The sequence below is a fragment of the Eubalaena glacialis genome, chromosome 14 (genome assembly GCF_028564815.1).
Source record: "Eubalaena glacialis isolate mEubGla1 chromosome 14, mEubGla1.1.hap2.+ XY, whole genome shotgun sequence".
NCBI lineage: Eukaryota > Metazoa > Chordata > Mammalia > Artiodactyla > Balaenidae > Eubalaena > Eubalaena glacialis.
The window spans coordinates 39,277,878-39,301,524 of record NC_083729.1 but is presented as its reverse complement, the minus strand read 5'-3'; the positions used below and the strand labels follow the sequence as shown (position 1 = coordinate 39,301,524).

General features: G+C 36.2%; 1 protein-coding gene across 9 annotated transcripts in view; it reads right to left on the bottom strand.

Annotated features, from left to right (window-relative positions):
- The window catches only part of SOCS5 (suppressor of cytokine signaling 5), a 59,038-nt gene that overhangs the window by 17,897 nt on the left and 17,494 nt on the right, over positions 1-23,647 (bottom strand). For 5 of the 9 annotated variants that reach the window (XM_061210613.1, XM_061210612.1, XM_061210609.1 and 2 more), the window contains exons 2-3: positions 11,770-11,894; positions 9,469-9,564 (exon numbers count right to left, since the gene is read on the bottom strand). The exons of 2 other annotated variants lie outside the window; for them this stretch is intronic. The gene's annotated coding sequence lies outside the window, so the exon portion shown is untranslated. Of the gene's footprint in view, positions 1-870; positions 998-9,468; positions 9,565-11,769; positions 11,916-23,647 lie in introns of those variants that run through there. 2 more of the 9 variants (XR_009703735.1, XM_061210611.1) reach the window with 2 other exon arrangements.

Genomic DNA, 23,647 nt, shown 5'->3' with positions numbered 1-23,647 from the left:
TGATTTTTTTCCTTCTTTTTGGAAGTAGATGGTAGTAAAAATAAAGTTAACAGATTTTCTGAAACTAGAAAACTCTATACATCTGGATCTAAGAGTTTGTAATCTCAAATATTCCAATATTAGAAGAATGGGTGAGCATTTCAATGAATTGTAAAAACAAACAGACTCAACATAAATAAAGAAGTAAATATAAGAAACCATTTAACCTCTCAAAGAAGAGATGGGAAAGTCTATTTAAACAAAATGCTGAAGAAAGAGACCAAAACGAAATTATCAAAATACTTAATGACTGAACATTTTAAACTTTTACATGTCAAAAAATGCCATAAACAAAATTAAAGGACAAGTGATAAGCTGGAAAAAATTTTCAACATATGACAAAGTGTTAATACATTTATAAGAAGATAAAACACACCACCTCAAATAGAAAATAGCAAAGGACATGTCCAGAAAAATAACAAAATCAGATATACACTTGGCCAATAAATATATGAAAAAGGTCATTCTTAGTATTGATCAGACATCTAAATTAAAGTGTGATATAAGATTTTTCCCTTATCAACTTGGCAAAGTTTGTTTTTATTTCTTTCACATTTTAATGGTAGTATCTAAGCATGGTATTGCAAAGCTAGTATTTTTACACATTGATGTGAGGACATAAATCCACATGGCATTTCAAGAAGGAAATTTTATATAGTATTATGTATCAAAACTTTAAAAAGATGTATATACCTTTTTTTTTAAATTCCTTTATTTATTTATTTATTTATCTATCTATTTCTGGCTGTGTTGGGTCTTCGCCTCTGTGCGAGGGCCCTCTCCAGTTGAGGCAAGCGGGGGCCACTCTTCATCGCGGTGCGCGGGCCTCTCACTATCGCGGCCTCTCCTGTTGCGGAGCACAGGCTCCAGACGCGCAGGCTCAGCAGTTGTGGCTCACGGACCTAGTTGCTCCGCGGCACGCGGGATCTTCCCAGACCAGGGCTCGAACCCGTGTCCCCTGCATTGGCAGGCAGATTCTCAACCACTGTGCCACGAGGGAAGCCCTGTATATACCTTTTGACTCAAGGTTTCACAACAGAAGTGTATTCCAAGAAAATAATCAGATAAAGACACAAAGGTTTATATACAAGAGATATTCACCATGGCATAATATTAGCAAAAAAATTGGCAATAACTGTATTGTTCAGTTAACAGAGGATTGGTTAAATAAATTGTAGTGCTTTCATTTACTGGAATAATAGACATTAAAACCATGTTTCTAGAGCATTTAATGTTCTGGAAATATTCATGATATAAAATAAATATGGTTATAAAACAGTATATAAATTGACCTCAACACATACATATACATATAAACATATTTTAATAAAAACATTATGGATAGGAAATACTACTGTGGCTATTTTGGGTGGTTTTTGATTATTATAATTTCATTTTTTCTTTTTTCTTTTCTGTACTTTCCAAGACATAACATTCAAATGTACGGATTTCCTGGCTGGAAAAATGTTATTTAGGAAGTAGATCTTCAAAAAGACCAATCTAATTTCATATTATAAACCCAAAATTATGTGTAAAATGCAGAAGAAATAAATAATGAAGTATTAAAAAAACTTTTTAAAGAAAAGGTGGGGGAAGAGTGTGGAGGAAAAAGACACAAAGAAATGGGGGTTAGAGGGGCAGATGAACACAATCAGTGGAGAAAGGAATAACAAATACAGAGATCTCCACTAAAGCCAACGTGATTCTCAAACAGTATTGGGGATCAGTAGCAAATAACATTGGATTGGGAAGTAGGAAATATCCTTTGCCAAAGAGTACCAAGAGTAAGTAATGTGCAGTCTTTTGTATATGGAGATACTATTTATAGCAGCGGTCCCCAACCTTCCTGGCACCAGGGACTGGTTTGGTGGAAGACAATTTTTCCACGGAGTGGGTTGGGGGGTGGTGGTTCAGGCGGTAATGCGAGCGATGGGGAGCGGCAGATGAAGCTTGGCTCGCTCCCCCGCCGCTCACCTCCTGCTGTGCGGCCCGGTTCCCAACAAGCAGCGGACCGGTATTGGTCCGCGGACCGGGGGTTGGGGACCCCTGATTTATAGGATAACCAACAGAAATAGATTATGTGATGCAATACAACATTAACACTGCTAGCACAGCTGAGCTTAGAAGATGAGTTTCCAAAATGTAATAAAGAGAGAAGATAAAAAGCAGTGGTAGGAATGGTGGGTATTCCATTGTTATAAAAATGTTAATCAAAAAAGTAGTACTGATATGAATTCAACTCATACATCAGTCTTATAAATCCAACTCTTTCCTTATGTATCAGTCTCTTCTGGTGGCAGGGCACTGACACTCAGGTTGGCAGATGTAGGTGTGTGTGGTGGGGGAGGAGAACTGATTGTAAGTATGAATTTGATGATAAGGGAAACAAGTCACACAAAAACCCAAGAACAAAATCAGTAACAAGTGGGCCTAGACCCTAAGGATATTGGAACTGAGAACCTGGTCCAGTCCCAACGTTGCCCTAAAGGACCGAGCCTCAGGAGTTTGTGGGTCCTTATTCTAGTGCTCCTGCCATTCTTGTGGCTCAGCAACTCCCTGGATACCAGGCTTTTGGTATCTGATTTGCCTCTAACCACAAGCTGGTCTCTGTGCTTCTCCGCTTGATTCTTTTTCTATCTCATAGTTGCCAACCTGCCATACCTTTGGCCAATTCTTGGTCCATCATAGGTCCCTTCTATCTCTTTCTCTTGATTTTTCAAATTCTGCTTCTTCCACTGCTTAACTGCCAAATATGTTTCTTTTTGTGAGTTTTGTGATCCGCATCATCATATGTATCCTTACAGAAACCACCACTCTCCCTTACTTGTCAATCCGGAGTACATCTAGACATAAAGTTGAAAGCAGGAGCTCTATTTCTTTAACCAACCAACGAGATCTGTGACAACTTAATTCAGCACTTTCTACACTTTCTCTGGTTGGCCAGTGACTGACCTATGTCTGGCATCTTTGATTTGGGTACCCATGCTAGTCTAACTACCCACGGCCAAGTAAGGAAACTCATTCAGAATGCAGAGCCCAGCTGCCTTGGTTTACTCCCTCAGCAGATGTTCCCCTTAGACATGACTGTGGGAGAGCAGAAGTTGAAACTGCTCTGTGACAACATGTAAATAATATAGAGATGTTTAATACATTAGTCCTACTCCAACATTTCATAAATCATGTTCCCTGGAATTCTAGTATGCTAATGAGATATTAAGAGGTATTCTATAAATAAAGGTTTTAGTTCAAATAAGTTAGTGCCTTAGTTCTCTAAGAGAGGATATCCTCCTGGGCATTATTTCTCAAATTTACTTGACAATGGCAACCTTACTAGGATTTCACAGGTCACCAATGCTCTGTGAATCAGTGTGGAAAATGCTGTCCAATGGTGCTGCAACTTTCCCCACAATCCAGAATCCACTACAATGTTAGCTTCAAGAAAGCAAAGGACTTTGTTTTGTGCCATGCTTGATACATATTAGATGCTCAATATATGAATATTTGTGAAACTAAGGCATTAACATGGAGGCTGAAGTCAACAAAAGAAATAGAAGACTGAGTGGGGGGAAAAAATTAAGAGGAACTACCATTTCTAGTAATGACAGACTAGGATTTTTTACATCAACCCTCCTACTGAAAACAATTAAAAATCCTTAGATACAAAAAAACCAAAAACACCTTAAATAAAAAGCTGACAAGATGGTGGGAAACTGCCAGACAAACTAGGCGCAACTAGAACCTAGAGAGGTAATAGGACTCCCTGAAGATACTCTGGCCCTGAGGGCAATTGTAGATAGAGCTCAGTAAATTAGGTCTTTGGTTTCACTGGTCTCATAGGATGAGGGCAACAAATTTCTCAAACACAGATTCTTCGAAAGGTAGAGAGCACAAGGGAACTCTTCCCCACATTAAACTGGGATCCTAAAAGGCTATAACCTCAGGTAAAGGTAAACTACAACTGAATCTAAATCCTAATCCCACCCTCAGGAGATTGCAGGGAAGATTGTTTTAGCTCAGAGAGAAGCACGAGAAAAAGAGAATGGTGGGTAGAACATCCAGGATGTAGGTCCCTAAGAAGTTTGAGCAGCCTGGGCAGGGGTTTGCAGTCTGTGTCTGCATGGACTCCTTAATCCAGGGAACTTCAAACTGTGAAATTCTTTTAAAATGTTCCTGGGCTAATGATACCTACACACATCTTAGCAGAAGGAAACATAAACCCTCTCTGAAGGAAGACAACTTCATTCTAGGCCTCAAAGAATACCCACAAGTAATTTTAAAAACAAAAAGCATTAGACACAGTCAAATATAAGCAAACAGAAGACATCATAAGTGAGAACAAGAGTCCACAGGAAATAAAATATAATAATATTGAAGTATCTGTAGTCAAATTCTTTCCAAAAAGAAAATCCCAAGGCCTAGATAACTTCATTGGTGAATTCTATCATTATTTAAGGAAAAAAAAAATTCCAATCTTACACAAGCTCTTTCAGAGATCAGAACAGGGAAACATTCCCCAACTTATTTTATTAGGCTAATATAACCTGATACCAAAGCCTAACAAGGACACTATGAGAAGAAAGAATACAGGCTAATCTCAGTCATGAATATAAATACAAGTTTTTTAAAACAAAATATTAGCGAGCTGAATCCAATGTATATAAAAATGATCAAGTTAGATACAGCCTAGGAATGCAAGGTTGAATTAACATTAGAAAATTAATGTAATTTATCACACTGATAGTTAGAGAACAAAAAATACATGATAATCTCATTAGATGTAGAAAAAGTATTTCATAAAAAAAGAAATAAAAAATAAAATGAAAAAAAAGTATTTCATAAAATTCAACATCCATTTCTGATGAAAATTTTTAGTAAACTAAGACTGAAACGTAACTTTACCTAACTTAAATAAAGAGCATTTCCAAAAAACGACAGCTAACGTTATCCTTGAAGAAATGCTGAGATTGGAAGAAGAAAAGGATACCTATTATCATCCTTCCTATTGTACATTGTGATAGAGGTCCTAATCAGCAGAATAAGGCAAGTTAAGGAATAAAAGGCATTGTTTAAATTCATCTCTACAGATCTGAAAAAAAAGTTATCATTATTCTCAGATGAAATAATTGTGTATTTTAAAAAATTCAAAATTATCTAAAAAATTGTTAGAATTAACAAGAATGTGGAAGCATTGGTAGATACAAATCAGTATATAAAATATCTATTGTGGTCCTACCTGTCAGCAACAAACAACAAAATGTAAAATTACATACCATTTGCAATAGCATCAATGATATGAAGTACTTAGGACAAATCTAAGAAAATATCTGCAAATTTTTACAGGAAAAAAAAAGTATAATCTGTAAGGAAAAGAATAAGTCATATGACATTAAAATTAAAGGCTTCTCTAATCATCAAAAACACAGGGAAGGAAACAAAGTTCTCAATACACAAAAGTGTTTAGAGACTAAAAGACTAATATCCAGAAAATATAAAGAACTTCTAAAACTCAGTAGGAAAAAACTGATAACCAAATAGAAAAGGGGATAAAAGACCTTTTTAACAGGCACTTCACAAAAAGAAATTCAAATATGAAAAGGGTCTCATCCTCCTTAATAAAATCATAAGAGACACAGTTTTCCTGCCCAAAACACTTAAGTGTGTCAATACCAAGTGATGGCGAGAATGGAGAACAACAGGAATGCTCATATCCTGCTGGGGTGAGTATAAATAACCACTTTAGAAAACACTTTGGTATTATCCAGTGAATTGGAAGATGTGAATTTCCTATGATCCAGCAATTCCACTCCTAAGTATAAACTCTTGAAATACTGGTGCCCATGTGCCCCAAGAAAAATATACAAGAATGGTCACAGGCTGAGTTTTTCAATATTAGGAAACGGAAGAGAATACATATATTATGGCATATTCATACAGTGGAACAGTATGCAAATAATGGATCAGAGAAATGAAAATGTTATACACACACATGGATAAATGGCACAAAAATAAGTCAGATACAAAAGACTATGTATTGACATATATACATATGTCTGTATATATGTATACAAAAGAGGCAAAAGTAAACTACATCATTTAGGGACACATACTTGGTGATAAACTTCAAAGAGAAGGAAGAAATGATAATCACCGAAGTAAGACTATGGTTACTTCTGGAGGATAGGACGGGATGCATACAAGCGGGATTTGACTGGCAAGGGGCACGTAGCAGGCTTCTGGTATACTTGCAATGTTCTGTTTCTTGATCTGGGTGGTGAATACGCTTTATAGTTACTCATTAAACTGTACCTTTCTATTTTATTCACTGTGCTATATATATGTTATATTTCACCATAAAAAGAAGGAGTAAAGAGCAAAAAAAGAAGTGTACACGAGAGAGAAGAGGGACTTCCCTGGCGGTCCAGTGGTTAAGACTCCGTGATTCCACTGCAGGGGGCGCGGGTTCGAGCGAGAAGAAAGCAGAAAGCAGTAAGCAGTATTTGTTGCAGGCACTAGGGCACTAGGGAAACACTACCCCCTTAGGTATCTTCAGCGAAATGCCAGTCACCTCTACACTAAGCTATTATTTCTTTAATATATTAGCTTTATCATTGCTGTAACATATTGTATCTTAAGACAATTTCTAATTATAAGAGAAATACTCTTTTGCCAAGTTTTTTTTCTACTTTACTCCACAGGGTTCTAAATGTTTTGCTACATATACGAAGAGCTGCTCGGAGAGAGAAAGCCATAAAGAAACACTTGGCACAGCAGCTCCAACTAAAGGCTCCACTAAAGAAAAACACAAAACGTTCAATTACACACTAGATTACTCAAATGTTACAAATTACACTACAAGTACTTGTACTTGTACTACAAGTTAAATACAGTTAACTCAATAACTTAACTTACAATATTTAAGAACATAATGTTCCTTGGTATGCCATTATTCTGCCACAATATCTATATATTCTAAGATGTTGTTCTTTATGAAAGAATCTAAGTTCTTGCCCCTGTTCTGCATCTTTCTAGGTAAGGCAATCTAGATTCTACTTTCTTATTTAGTAGTATGGGAGAAGAACTTCAGTGTCCTGGATGTAATTTATGAATTATACCTATTTAACTAACCTAGTCCCTTCAGTTGAAATAAAGCTAATGGGGGAAAAAAAAACTTATTTGATTTTAAGAGCTTTTCAGGTATGCAGAAGCTATGAGAACGTATGTTCTTGCCTTTACTGTTATAATCAGGTATTTTCTAGGACCAATTCTTACCTCCTTGAGTACAGCTAGATTTGTACCAGAAGCACAAGTCTAGTTCACACATTCCACCCACTTTTCAGTCCACTAATAGCCTAAAAAAATCTGTCTTATTTTGGCTATTCCCCATCGCACCTCAAATTCACCTTATCTAGAGTTAATTCAAGAGTTCTCCCCAAAATGGGATATCAGTACACCACGGAATTTCTTAGAAATTTTTTTATTTTACTCTTCTTCCATGTGACACAATTATAGTTTCTTTTTCCAGAATGGCTCTCAAATTTACCTTTTTTTCTGCACTTTCACTGCCAGTAACCTTGTCCAGATTTCTATTGCCACTTTCCTAGATTTCTGCAACACCTTAGTCTCTCCTCTCTTCCTCACTCCTAACACCGCCAGACTCATTTCCTTTCAGGAACATTCAACAGTCACACACAGCTTCTCGTGGCTGACCTTCACTCACTGCCATCCATAATTAGGCCCCATTTTATCCAAACTTAATTCTTGCTGTAAAACACCTCCACTACTTTGTCCTTCACCATTCAATTCTATTTTTAATGTCTACATCAAGTTCTAATTTCCCTAGAAGAGTTTACAGCTAACACCACAATGCGTTTTTTTCTTCTCAGATCCTTTCAGGCATGTCAAATTTATTTCTACAACAGTACTAGAAGATTTAAAAGACAAAGAACTCTTAGACTGCTTCTTGTAACTCAAAACACCTAGGGGAAGGATGGAAATTTACATCCAGACTTTTAGGAAAAAGATAAAACGGTGTCAGAGCCAAGGTGCTCTATTCTATTCTGGTGCTTCGGTCTTGGCTCAAGTAACTGAGTAGTAAATCAACAGCTGGTCTGTGGCTGGCTAGAGAAGTATGACTCACCATTTTGCCAAACTGACCAAACGATCAGCTGAAATGGGAAAGTATCTGTGAGATCCAGTTTAAACCACTGGACATGCATTTTATTTAAGTAACTATTTGAAAGCTTACTCAGAATTTTAGTAAGAATTTAACTACCAATTTGGACTATGTATACAGTGGGATAGAGGCCAAAACCCAGAATTTTCTAGGCATCAGTCACATTACTGGCAATCAAACATCCAATAATTATTGTCACTAAACTAACTCCCATCTGATAACAAAGGAGGTGAGGTGAGAGAAATGGAGCTATTTTTCCTTACTCCACCCATTTATAACCCTTTTCTCTTCAATGCTGGAGAAATTTCATAAAAGCAAATCCAGCAGGCTACAGCTATAACCATTTCTTTCTCACTGTCCACTGGTAAAATTTCCATATTTCAAAAGAATAGGGATTCACAGGTTGCACTCTCCTATGTGTCTCTATCATATCATCAAGAGACTCTTAAATATAACAAAATTTAATATTTTCTTGTGAAAAACTACTATATTTCTTTCTAATTCCATTCTTGTACCTATTTTCCAGATTTGACACCAGGATGTTTTTCATAACTTAATTTTATTTTTTAGTTTATACTTCAGAAACTGTGATTGGGAGGGGGGATTACTTCCTATAAAAATAAATTTCTAATATAGGTGATGGTTTTTATCTTCTTTGCATTTTTGTTAAATTTCCTTTTAAAAAGATATGTTATTATGTGGTTTGTGTCTGGGGGTAGTTGTGGTGAAATTATAATAAGACATTATTCGTGTGGAGAATATCTTTAGAAAACAAAAATCTTACCAAAAAAACAGTGTAACACAGCAATCCAAGTGTCCACTGATAGATGAAAGGACAAATAAAATGTGGTACATATATATAACAATATGTTTAGCCTTAAAAAGGAAAGAAATTCTGACACATGCTACAACACAATGAACCTTGAAGACCTTCTAAGTGAAATAAGCCAGTCACAAAAGAACAAATACAGATTCCTCTTATATAAAATTCCTAGAGTCGTCAAATTCATAGACAGAAAGTAGAATGGTGGTTGCCAGGGGCTTGGGGGAGGGGGTAACAGGGAGTTAGTGTTTAATGGGTTCTGAATCTCAGGGAAGACAGAAAAGTTCTGGTGATGGATGGTGGTGATGGTTGTACAACAGTGTGAATGTACTTAATGCCACAGAACAGTACACTTAAAAATGGTTACAATGGTAACTTTTATGTATATTTTACCACAATTAAAAAAAACAGTATAATACAGAGAATATATCACCTTTTAAATAACTGTGTTCTCTCTGTGTGATCAATTTTGAGGCATTATTGAAAAGGAGAAGCCATGCCCTCTACTATTGGCAGTGTCCACTTCCCTCTACAAAATGGAGAAAATAGAAAAAAAAAATGTAAGTCTAAGAAATCAGCTCTATATAAGCAATTCCCTTGTTCACATGGGTATTTAAATATCATTCCCTGCTTTTGTCTCTGATACTTTTGCTATAATTTTCCTGAATGCCTTTAGAAGTCCACAATCTGGTGAAGAAGACAAATGAATTCTAACAACTTAAATACTAATTAATTAGAGTGCTGTCGGGAACACAAAGCACAAAGAAACTACCTCTAGCTGGGAAAGTGTGGCACACTACTAGCTGTACTCCATACCTGTTCTCCCTTTCTTCCCTAATAATACGATTAGCTGGTACAGAGCCACCAAGAATAAAGACTATTTCCAGGCCTTCCTTGAGGCCAATGAGATGCAAGCAGATACGTAATTTGGGGGCTTTAGGGAAATGTTAAGAGATAGCTCTCAAATGTCCTTAGTCCCTTTTTTGTTCCCTTGTACATCATAGAGCATAAAACAGATAGCTCCATTTTGGATGGTGAGGACAAGGGTTAAATGTGAGAGATTCTGAAGCCATGAGGTAGACATTACTTCCCTAATGACGTCATGAAGCAGAGCTGTCATTTCAGCCCCACACTGCAAAGTCCACTGTTATAGGAGAGATATAAATTCTCTCTTGTTTTTAGACCATTGTTATTTTGGAGGTTCTGTTACTTGCCACTGAACCTGATCCTAACTAATGCAGAGGGTCGGGGAAGGTTTCACAGAAAAGGTAATTTTGAGCTAGGTTTTAAAGAATGAATTAGTTGCCTGCTGAGTGGAGAAAGGCATTTCAGGCAGAGAGAGAGGACAGGATCTGGCTTTCCAAAGGTGAGGAGTGGTTTAGATGGCTGAAGTACAGGACAGGTGGAGTGAAGTAAAAGAAAAAGCAGCCTGAAAAGCCGGGAAGAAAGACTCTAAAGGGTCTTACATGCCATGCTTAAAAAGGGTGATTTATTCCTGTACTTGGTTGTATTAAATGACTATGACTTCACTGGTGATTCTCTGCATATTCTAGAGGAGCCAAATGGCTCAGTCAGAAAACAAAGCAATATGGATTAAGATATGGTGAGGACAGGGTCAGGAAGAAAAAGAAAGCCTTATTTCTATTAGAGAAAGGCACACTATTATTTCTGTAAATGCTGCGGACTAGAAGAAATAGCTGGCACAAAGAAAAGATTACGAGTCCTGAGAGCTATGGGAGAGGAATATGGACAATACAGAAAAGAGGAAGCATACATATATAATTTGGTAATGTCTGGATTAGGTAAAGATTAGAATCTGCCTTTTAAGGCAAATGAGGTCCATGAACTACAGTATAACTATGACCATCTGATTATAACACATTTTTATTATATGCTTATATCCATGGTTTCTTTTCACAAGTGGCTATCATAGGGTATCATACTAAGTAATAACGGAACAGCATCTAGTCTATAGTAAGAACTTGGTATTTGATGATCAAACACCTTTCCCTATCAAAGAAGAGTTATAAAAAGGATGAGGGAGGAAAAAAAAATCAATACTCTTTAAGGTTATTAAGAGTTTTAATTTTTATTCATGCTAGTATTCTTTTATTTTTCTGCAATAATCATGTATCATTTTTGTAAACTTTTAGTTTTATGACTAAATTATAGACTAACTCTTATGGCCCTAGTCCTTAATACCAAGAAACAGGGTTACAGAAGTAGTAGCTTCTAAAAACACAGAAAGGACACAGTTGCTAATAAGCATCTACAGCTTTTATAATACTCTCAAAGAGGTCAAGCCTATGAAAGATCCACACTAGTTCCTCCTTATCCCAATAGATTCCCAGACTCCAGTTCAGTCTCCTTCAGTCTACCTTCCATACTGTCACAGTGAGTGCTATATAAATTAGTGTTAGAAAATACAATTCACTGTTGAAAAATTTTCAGTGTTCTCTACCCCCTGAGGGATAAAATGTAAATTCTTTCATGTGGCATACAGGGATATTGAGAATTTGGCCCCTGCCTAACCATTATGTTTTATTTATAATGTTTCCTTTTCCTTCCTTCCTTCCTTCCTTCCTTCCAAGTTCTAACCTTTTTTAACACTGAACTACTCTTTTAACACTGAACTATGTAAGAGTTTCCTGAACATACCAGGCTTACATCTGCATGCTTTTTCAGATGCTGCTGTCCCCCTGCCTGGAATGCCCTCCTTCTACCTATGCCATACCTGGCAAAACGCTGTACTTATTTCCCAAGTCTCAGTTCAAGTGTCATCTTCTCTGTCAAGTCTTCCAAGACTCCTCCAGGCTGACCGAAGAGCTCCATTTCCAGAGGTGTGCTGGTCAATCAGTTCTCAGAAGGGGAAAAAAAGCCCTGTTACAGTCAGTTCTGCTCTAACATTTGTCTGGAAAACTCAAATTTGTTTCAATGTGCTTGTTACACTAGGGAACAACAAGAGCACTGAATAACTGTTATTTGCTTACGTGCCATTAAACACTAGATGAATGCAGAAAACTGCGCCCAGCTGCACTGAGCCCAGTGCCTGGGAATACACAGCACACACACCTACCTCAAACATCTCCCAGCTACCTCAGCCCACCTCCTGTCGGGAGCCTCACCCATCCACATGGGGTGTTAACTTTTCCTCAGATTTCAGACACCTTCCCTCCACCATTCCACAATAATTCACAAGAGGCAACCTCTCCCTCGCCCACTTCTCAAGCAAACCTCTGGTCTTTTTCAAGGTAAAGCACCATATTTATTTTAATATTTATTTTTTTCTTAACTATTTCCATTTTAACATGCAAAACTGTGTTACCATTTTAATTTGGTTTCTCCTTTTTTTTTTTTAATGTGTTGCTGAGGAAGTTTTTGAGTATTGTGCCCAATCCCATTTTTCCCTACACTTAGTGATTTTTAGGAATGCATCCCATTACAGCAAAACTGACTGTATGTATATAGCATCTGCTGATTTGTGTAGTATACATACCACCACAGATGATTTCAAATACTAACAGCTAGGTTCACGGGTCCAGCCTGTCTCCAACACACCATACCCACAGTACTCTACATATCTTTGTCACAGTAATTATTTTTTTGAATAACTGTTTCTCTGTTTATTTCAATAGGCAGTAAGCTCCTTGAGGGTAGGGCCCTTTTTGCTGACATTCCCTCAAGAATACTCAGTGATTATTATGTGTCTTGCTAATGCAGATACCAGAGGGTAACAGACTTAAAATCTAATATAAATAATGATAACTATAAAACCTATTTCTACAATAGAGAATATCTTCTCTGCCCCAACTGCCAGCTACTCTATTAGTAAGAGGAGAGATTATCACAAAAGAAAATGCTCCATAACTAATCTACATATACCTACTAATCTAATCTACTAATCTACATACCTCAAAGTATATGTGGATTGTAAGCTAATTAAAAAAAAAAAAAACAGATTCTGAAGATGTGCTCTAATAGACTTTTTTTCCTGATTGGTAAATTTATTTAAAATGTCTTATCATACAGATAGCCAAAAGGCGCACGAAAAGATGCTCAACATTGCTAATTATTAGAGAAATGCAAATCAAAACTACAATGAGATATCACCTCACACCGGTCAGAATGGCCATGATTAAAAAGTCTACAAGGGGCTTCCCTGGTGGCGCAGTGGTTGAGAATCTGCCTGCCAATGCAGGGGACACGGGTTCGAGCTCTGGTCTGGGAGGATCCCACATGCCGCAGAGCAACTAGGCCCGTGAGCCACAATTGCTGAGCCTGCGCGTCTGGAGCCACAATTGCTGAGCCTGCGCGTCTGGAGCCTGTGCTCCGCAACAAGAGAGGCCGCGATGGTGAGAGGCCCGTGCACCGCAATGAAGAGTGGCCCCCACTTGCCGCAACTAGAGAAAGCCCTCGCACAGAAACGAAGACCCAACACAGCCATAAATAAATAAATAAATAAATAAATAAATAAATAAATAAATAAATAAATAAATAAATAAATAAATAAATAAATAAATAAATAAATAAATAAATAAATAAATAAGTCTACAAATAATAAATGCTGGAGAGGGTGTGGAGAAAAAAGAACCCTCCTACACTGTTGGTGGGAATGTAAATTGGTGCAGTCACTATGGAAAACAGTATGGAGGTTCCCTAAAAAACTGAAAATAGAGTTGCCATATGATCCAGCAATTCCACTCCTGGGGCATATATCCAGAGACAACTACAATTCAAAAAGATATATGCACCCCTATGTTCACAGCAGCACTATTCACAATAGCCAAGACATGGAAGCAACCTAAATGTCCATCAACAGATGAATGGATAAAGAAGATGTAGCATACACACACACACAATGGAATACTAATTAGCCATAAAAAGAATGAAATAATGCCATTTGCAGCAACATGGATGGACCTAAAGATTATCATACTAAGTGAATTCAGACAAAGACAAATACCATATGATATCACTTACATGTAGAATCTAAAATATGATACAAATGAACTTATTTATAAAACAGAAACAGACTTACATACATAGAAAACAAACTTATGGTTACCGAAGGGGAAAGGAGGTGGGGAGGGATAAATTAGGAGTTTGCTATTAGCAAATACAAACTACTATATATAAAATAGGTAAACAACAAGGTCCTACTGTAGAGCACAGGAGACTATATTCAATATCTTGTAATAAACCATAATAGAAAAGAATGTGAAAAAGAATATATATAGCTATGTATACCTGAATCACTTTGCTGTATACCAGAAACTAACACAACATTTTAAATCAACTATACTTCAATTAAAAAAAATAAAATGTCTTATAAGAATATGCAAATTAAATTTAGTTATAATGATACATTTAATCTTTTGTGAAAAAAGATAAAATTACACAAAATAGGACCTATCCTGCAAATACGGGCCATTTTTCCCAACCCAATATTATTCTAAACCTGTATCAAAAGCTACCCTGAAACTGAGAGAAATCAGTAATAATATCCTAAAATTTAAAATACAGAGCATTATATAACATAGTAATTACCAGAGGCTAAGTGATTTATTGGTCAAAAACCACATCTAAATTGATTTCTTTGCATACACACACATTTAAATTTTTAAAATTCATAGTATTTATATTTTAACTACCATAAGCTTGAATAATATAGAAAAGTGTGATTTTAAAGCTATATGTTAGTGACATGAGTAAGAAAATGAGTTCTCACTCCACATACTACCATATGTCTCAAACAAGGGTGAAAAGCTACTTCTGTTTCTTATATTAAAGTTCTGCTAAGAAACTAAAACATAGTATTGTTAAGTCCTACAGCATAGAGAAGTGGTGCTCAAATTTAGCATACATCAGATTAACAGAGGCTCATCAAAACAAATTACTGGGCCCCATTCCCAGAATTCTGATTTAGTAGATCTGAGGCGGGGTTAGAGATTTTGCATTTCTAGCAAGTTCTCACGTGGGTCTGATGATGCTGGTCCTGGGAACACACCTTGGGTCCTGTGTTCAAATCCCAGCCTGTCACTTACTATCTGTGCCTCTGGACCTAGTTTAAGAGCTTACTCCTCAATTTCCTCATGTCTAAAAGGGGGACAGTTGTCAGAGAATTAAACAAATAATACATTTAAAGTGCCCAGCACATGGTGAGGACTCAAATGATAAGGACATATGTTGGTTGAATAAATAATGCCCTTCTTAAAAGTACACAATACAGGGTTCTTTCTAGCGCCAGCTAAGATAAAGTAAAAACACTCCACCCTGTCCCTCCTACTGAATACAGCTATCAAATCTAAACAAAATGTACGGAGCAGTTATTTAAAGACTGTAAAAGGTAAATGGTAGCAGGTAGATTGGGGAAGACGACCAGAATTCAAAGGGCCATGGAACCAAGGGTGGGTTTACTTTTTTCCCTCTTGTATCCTGCCACGTGGACTGGGGGAAATCTGGAAGTGGGCAGCAATGTAGACAGTGTTTCACGTGAAGTGCTTTAGTTCAGGCTTGGGCAGGAAAAGGGAGGCAGTAACAACAGGGGGCCCACAGGTGCCTAAAGGTCTGAGGGAGAGAAATCCTCTCCAATCCCAGAAGCTGTGGTTTAAAGAGGGTGGGGCAAAACCCTCTCCTAACCTTTTTTTCCCCCTCTCTGTGCTCCTACCGCTGGTCCCTGCATGTGGGCACAATCACAGGAAGTGAGCACAGTAGACAAAGCTTTCTGGCTGGAGGACTAAAAAGGGGAGTTCCCAGGGAAGTAGAAAGTATAGCGGAAATAGCTGAGTGGGAGGAACTCAGAAAAGCGACTCCATAAGGTTGCTTATGAATGCCTGGGCTCACTCCAGAGCTGAACATGGCATCGAATTTATCCTAAATAGCAAACCAAAAACTTTTGAGAATTGAACAAAGAAAAAATAGTCACCTATCTCAAACTGGCCAATGGGCAGTGTACACACAGGACAGATCCAAATAGCAAAGCACTACAGGCTTTGAAAACCAAACTGATATTGAAATCACAACCCACAGAAAGCTAGCTGCAACTTGCAGCCTAAACCAACAGGGTCCACTGCCTGCTAAAACACAAAAATGAACGTTCACCACTGAATTTAAGCAAGACCCAGGGTCTCATAATACTTCAGGATGCAATCCAAAATTATTTGGCATATGAAGAACCAGGAAAATCTCAACTTGCATGGTACAATAAAGAGACATCAACAATTGAGATGACACAGTTGTTGGAAGTATCTGACAGACTTCAAAGCAGCTATTATAAAAATGCTCCAAGAAGGGCAAACACTTTTGAAATGAATAGAAGGTCTCTGCAAATTGCCAATACTCTCTTGTTCTTTGGTAGTGGAGACACAAAGGCTTTATTCCTGAGCTTAAATTCCATAGTTACAAGTGTCAATCAACCAAGTCTTTGGAACATCAATTTACAAATTATCAAAAACTTTAAGCATGTTCATAACAATCTACTAATTCTAGTTCTGGGAAGCCATTTTACTGAACTAATCTAAAACATAAGAAAAGCTTTTCTGATAAAAAAAAAAATTTTTTTCCCAAGAATTTATGCTAGTGCAAAACAAGAAATAACCTTCACACTACACCTCAATGGGGAAATACCCATTTTGTGGGTATTCAAAATGATGCCTACCCAGAATTCTACTTCTAAAATTTACTCTATAGACGTACAAGTGGGAGTGTGTGCACACGAATATACACATATAAACTTGCATGTTGGTTTGCAATAGAAAAAAAGTAAAAATTTATATGGCTATTAATAGTAACAGCCACACAATGAGATTTTAAAACTTCATATACTTCTACATATATCTTTATTTTACAAGCATGTACTAATTTTTATAATTAATCTAATGCTTTACAAGACTTAAAAAAAGTCTCAGCAAAGAAACAGAACCAAATGTAAATTTTAGATCTAAAAAATACAGCTGAAATAATTCACTGGATGAGCTCAATAAGCAAAATGGAGATGACAAAACAAAGTCAGTGAACTTGAAGACAGATGGATAGAAATTATCAAGTCTGAAAAACAAGGAGAAAAAAAAAATGAATAAAGCCTCAAGGACCACTGGGATACCAAAAGGTCTAACACTGGAGTCACTGGCATCCTAAAAGGAAAGTGAAAGAGTGCAGTGCAGAAAAGTATTTGAGGAAATAATGGCTGAAAACTTTCCAAACTTGGTGAAAGACACAATGTATATATAGATTTGAGAAGTTCAGAGAACCCAAACAGAATAAACCCCTAAGAAATCCATGCCCATATATGTGGAACCTAGAAAAATGGTACAGATGAACCAGTTTGCAGGGCAGAAATAGAGACGCAGATGTAGACAACAAATGTATGGACACCAAGGGGCAAAAGTGGGGGGGGGTGTGGTGGGATGATTGGGAGATTGGGATTGACATATATACACTAATATGTATAAAATAGATGACTAATAAGAACCTGCTGTATAAAAAAATAAGTAAAATAAAATTCAAAAAAAAGAAATCCATGCCCAGACACATAAAAGTCAAACTGATAAAAACTAAAAACAAAGAAAAAAATTGAAAGTAGACAGAAAAAGAAAAGTGATTCAGTGTTTATAAGGGAAGAGCAATTTGAATGGATGTGAATTTCTCACCAGGAACCATTAAGTTCAGAAGGAAATGGCATATTTTTAAAAGACTGAAAGAAAAGAACCATCAACACAGAATTTCTATATCCAGTGAAAATATCCTTCAGGAATGAAGGCAAAATAAAGACACTCTCAGGTGAAGGTAAAACCAAGAAAATTCACTACAAGCAAATCAGCTCTAACAGAATTACTAAACGGCAGAAGGGATATGATGCCAAGGGAAAAATGGAATGAAAAAGAATTATGAAAAAGAAGAATTAATAACCATATGGGTAAATACAATAAACTATTTTTCTCTTCTTGAATTCTTGAAAATGTTTGGTGGTTAAAAGTAAAAGCTGTAACATTGTCTGATGGAGTTTTCTCTGTATGTAGACATAATATATATGACAACACAACAAAAAAAGAGGGGAGTAAAGAGATATATAGTATTAAGATTTCTACATCCCACTTAAGTGGGAAAATATTTATCCTAAGTAGACTATAAGAATTTAGATATGTATATTACAATCCCTAGAGCAACCACACACACCCACACCAACACTAGATTGAGATATAGTAAAAAAAAAAAAAAAAAAAGAAAAAAGATAAACTTAAATGGAACTCCAAAAGCTGTTCAAATAACCAAAAAGAAGGCAGAAAGGGGAAAAAGAGAAACAAAAACCAAAAAGAACAAACAGAGAGCAAACAATAAAATGGTAGCACTCAATCCAAATATATAAGCAGTTACATTAAATGTAAAGCACCTAAACATACCAATTAAAAGACAAAGATTATGAAAATGGATAAAAAAAATAAGATCCAATTACATGCCACCTACAAGAAATTTATTTCAACTATGATAATATAAGTAGGTTAGAAGTAAAAGGATGGGGAAAGATATATCATAGAAATACTAATCAAGAGAAAGGTGGAGTAGCTGTATTAATACCAAATAAAGTAAACTTCAAAGCAAAGAAAATTACCAGGCATAAAAAATGACATTATATGATGATAAAAGAGTCAATTCACCAAGAAGATTATAATAATCCTAAATGTGTGTGCACCTAACAGAGCATCAAAATACATGAAGTGAAATCTGACAGAACTGGAAGGAAAAATACAGAAATCTCTAACTATAGCTGGAGACTTCAACATGCTTATCTCAGTAATCTATCTAATTAGTAAACAAAAAATCAGCAAGGATAGAAAACTGAACAAAACTGTCAACCAACTGGATCTAACTGACATTTGTAGAACACTCCACCCAACAACTTTCTCTTCAAGTCCACAGAGAATGTTCATCAAGGCAGACCTTATCCTGGGTCATAAAACAATCTTAGCAAATTTAAAAGAACTTAAGTAACACAAAATATGTTCTCTGACCACAATGAATTTAAGCTAGAAATCAATAACAGAAAGATAACAGAAAAATATCTAAAAATTGGGAAATTAAATGATGCACTTACAAATAATCGACAGGTTAGAGAGGAAATCTCAAGGAAAATTAGAAAATATTTTTAATTGAAAGAAAATTAAAACACATCAGAATTTATACAATGCAGTTAAGCAATGCTCAGGGGACAATTTATAGCATTAAATGCTTACATTATCAAAGAAGAAAATTCTCAAATCAATAATCTTAAGTGTCCACCTTAAATTAGAAAAAAAGAAGAGCAAAGTAAACCCAAATCAAGTAGAAGGAAGGACATGCTTACAGCTAACATCATACTTAATGGTGAAAGACTGAATACATTCCCCCTATGATTGGGAACAAGTCAGTGATACCTACTCTCACCACTTCTATTCAACACTGTATTCAAAGTCCTAGCAAGTATGAGAAGGCAAGGGGGAAAAAAAAGCATACAGATTACAAAGAAAAAAATAAGTCCTATTTGCAGACAACATGATTGTCTACATAAAAATCTCAAAGAATCTACACAAAATCTCCCAGAACTAATAAGTAAAATTACAAAGTCATAAAGTATAAGGTCAACACACAAAAATCAATCACGTATATAATACTAGCAATGAAAAAGTGGAAACCAAAATTTTTAAATATCATTATAATAGCTCCCCAAAATTTGAAATACAGAGGTATAAATCTAATAGAACAGGTATAAGAGCTGCATGCCAAAGCTACACCACTATTAAAGAAATCAAAGAAGATCTAAATAAATGGAAAGTCGTATCACATTCATGAATTGGAAGCTCAGCATAGTAAAGGTGTCAATTCTTCCCATTTAATCTGTAGATTAAACACAGTTCTGATCAAACTACCACCCCCCAGGATATTTTTTGTATATATAGACAAGCTTGTTCTAACAACAACAGTGAAGGAACTAAAAAAGCCAAACAATTCTTGAAAAGAATAAAAATGAAAGAATCATACTAACTGATGTTAAAAGTTACTCTAAAGCTACAGTAATTAAGAAGGTACAGTATTGGGTTAAAGAACAGACACATAAATCAATGGACTATAGTTGAGAAACAGATCCACACAAATATGGCAACTGATTTTGGACAAAGATGTCTGCAAAGGCAATTTAATGGAAAAAGGATAGTCTTTTCCAAAAATAGTGTTGTAACAACTGGACATCCATAGGCAAAAATATAACCTAAACCTCACACCTTATACAGAAATTAACTAAAAATGGATCACAGATCTTAATGTAAAATACAAAGCTATAAAACTTTTAGAATCTACAGGATAAAACTGTAGTGACATGGGGTCAGGCAAAGTTTTACACACGACACCAAAAGCATGATCCATAAAAGAAAAAAAATTATAAATTGGACTTCAAAATTAAAAACTTTTGCTTTGTGAAAGACACTGTCAAGAAAATGAATACCAAGCTACAAGACTGGGAGAAAATATTTACAAATGGCATATGTGACAGAGGATTTGAATTCTGAATATGTAAAGAACTCTCAAAACTCAACAGTAAGAAAACACAGACCCCGATTAAAAACTGGGTAAAAGACTTGAACAAAAAGTGCACCAAAGAGCTAGATGGAGGGCAACTGACTACATTAAAAGGTGGTCAATATTTTTAGCTATTAGGGATATCTAAATTAAAGGCATAACGATATTATAACAGCTAAAATTGTTTTTAAAAAGTGTAATGCCAAATGCTGGAGAAGATGCAGAGCAACTACAACTTGCATACATTCTAAGTAGGAAGGCAAAATGGGACATAAATTCTGAAAAAGTTTGGCAAGTTCCTTATGAAGTTAAATATACACTTACCATATGACCCAGCAATCCCACTCCCTGGTATTTATCTTACAGAAATGAAAATCTGTGCTCACACAAAAACCTGTACATAAGTGTTTACAACAGTTCTTTCATAATCGCCCCAAACTGAAAATAACCCAAATGTTTTTCAATAGGTGAACAGATAATCAAACTGTAGTACAGTTTATCAATGGAATACTACTGAGCAACAAAATAGAATTATTGATATATGCAATAGCTTGGATGAATTTCAAGAGCATTACTGCGAATGAAAGAATCCAGTCTCAAAAGTATACATACTGTATGATTCCATTTACATGACCATCAGTGATTGTCCGGGGTTAAGAGGGGATAGCCAGGGGTTTGGGGTGTGATACAAAGGGACAGCATGAGGGAGTTCTGGGGCATGATGGAACTGTTTTGTATCCTGACTGTGGTGGTGGTTACATGGATCTATATACGAGGTAAAATTTAAATAACAATATGCCATCCCCACCAAAAAAGTCAATTTTACTGTACGTTAATCAAAGGTTTTTAAAGCTTTTAAAAATACGTAGAGACTTCCCTGGTGGCGCAGTTGTTAAGAATCCGCCTGCCAATGCAGGGGACACGGGTTTGAGCCCTGGTCCGGGAAGATCCACATGCTGCAGAGCAACTAAGCCCATGTGCCACAACTACTGAGCCTGTGCTCTACAGCCCGTGAGCCACAACTACTGAGCCCACGTGCTGCAACTACTGAAGTCCGCGTGCCTAGAGCCCGTGCTCCGCAACAAGAAAAGCCACTGTAACGAAGAGTAGCCCCTGCTCGCCGCAACTAGAGAAAGCTTGCGTGCAGCAACGAAGACCCAACACAGCCGAAAAAAAACCACAAAAATTGTTCTGATTATGAAAACTTGTTTAAAAAAAAATACATAGTATAAATTATCCTAGAACTTTCTAGTTATTTACAAATTAAGGCGCAAAATAAATGTGAACACCAGTGAAATGGGAGCATGCAGAGATAGCAGACAGGAGACTTAAATTTTAAAAAATTATACAAAGATATGGCGTAAGTATAAATTCTAGACTCAAACAATTACATCCCTCAACCAACCATAGAGGCTGTTAATACCTAGTAACGACTAAAGATAAATATTTAACATCACCATGTAAGAAAGATAATTTGAGACAAAACAAATAATATCAAGTCAGAAGAAAGATTCCACATTCATACTAGATATTCATTTGGTCCTTGAAATAAAAATGACATTATTGTCCATTATTAGTATGGTATGTCCCTTATTTTTTCTAATAGCAATTATAGATTTACAACGGTTCATCCAGATTTTTCTCATCTGATTCTCCTTGATATAAAAAACATACACTTTTAAGAATGCTGACAGGATGGATAAAGAAAAGGTGAGATATATAAAAACAGAGAGTAGAATGGTGATTGCCAGGGGCCTGGGGGTGGGGGAAATAGGGAGATGTTGGTCAAAGGGCACAAACTTTCAGTTATAAGATGAATAATTTATGGAGATCTAATGTATGGCATGGTGACTACAGTTAATACTACTGTATCGTATACTTGAAATCTGCAAAAAGGGTAGATCCTGAATGTTTTCAGCCACCCCGCAAAAGAGGGTAACTATGTGAGATGATGGATATATAAATTAGCTTGATTGCAGTAATCATTTCACAATGTATATGTGTATCATATCGTCACACTGTATACCTTAAATATGTACAATTTTTACTTACCAATTATACCTCAATAAAGCTGGGGGGAAAAAAAAGACTGCTGACTGGGACCACGTGCTAAGACTGGTCATAACTGCACCCCTCTGTAAACCATCCTAAGGAGGCATGAAATTTTTTTTTGTCTTCTCAAGAAATAAACCCATAGCAAATTAGTCCACCAAAACACACAGAGGATTATAATTCAAGACAGCTCTTCTCTATAACCATATATATTTTTTGATGGCTGCCAAAAAAGTTAGATCTTAGACTGTGATTTTAAAAAACAAAAACACAACCGGATGGCCACAAGTCATTTATTTAAATAAGTGACCAACCTCACCGTCCCTAACTTTTCCTAGATCTTAAAGCATTTGAAGTTAGTTATCTGTGAGAGCACTCAATTTCTTTCAAATGACAACAGCACTTTTATAACTCTTTTCGATCTTAAATCTTCTGAGATTACAAGCTTTAAGTAGCAAATCCAGATCCTTCTCTAGTTGAAAGTATGTTAAAATGTAAAGTCTGGTACAATTAAAAAATTGATAACCAATATTTACTTATTGATCAACAATTTACTGAATGTTTAAAATATTCCAAGCCCTAAGGGTCATGGAAAGAGATCAAAATGGTATAGGTCCACAAGGATTTAGCTGAGGACATAATACACACCCATGAGATAATGAGAAACCAGAACTGTAAATAAGAAAGTACTACTTAGGACAATTAGAGAATAACTTCTAAACAGATGTCAAAATATTCTTTAACAAGTCTCCCATATAAGTCAAACAGTAATTCAGAAGAGAAAAAAAAATTCATCTGATGTAGGGAGGACAGGGATATGGCAAAAAGAAGAGTGTGCTGGAGTCTAGAGACCTGTCTCAGCTCTGCCATTAAAAACTCCCAGGTAGGGACTTCCCTGGTGGCGCAGTGGTTAAGAATCCGCCTGCCAATGCAGGGGACATGGGTTCGAGCCCTGGTCTGGGAAGATCCCACATGCCACGGAGCAACTAAGCCCATGTGCCACAACTACTGAA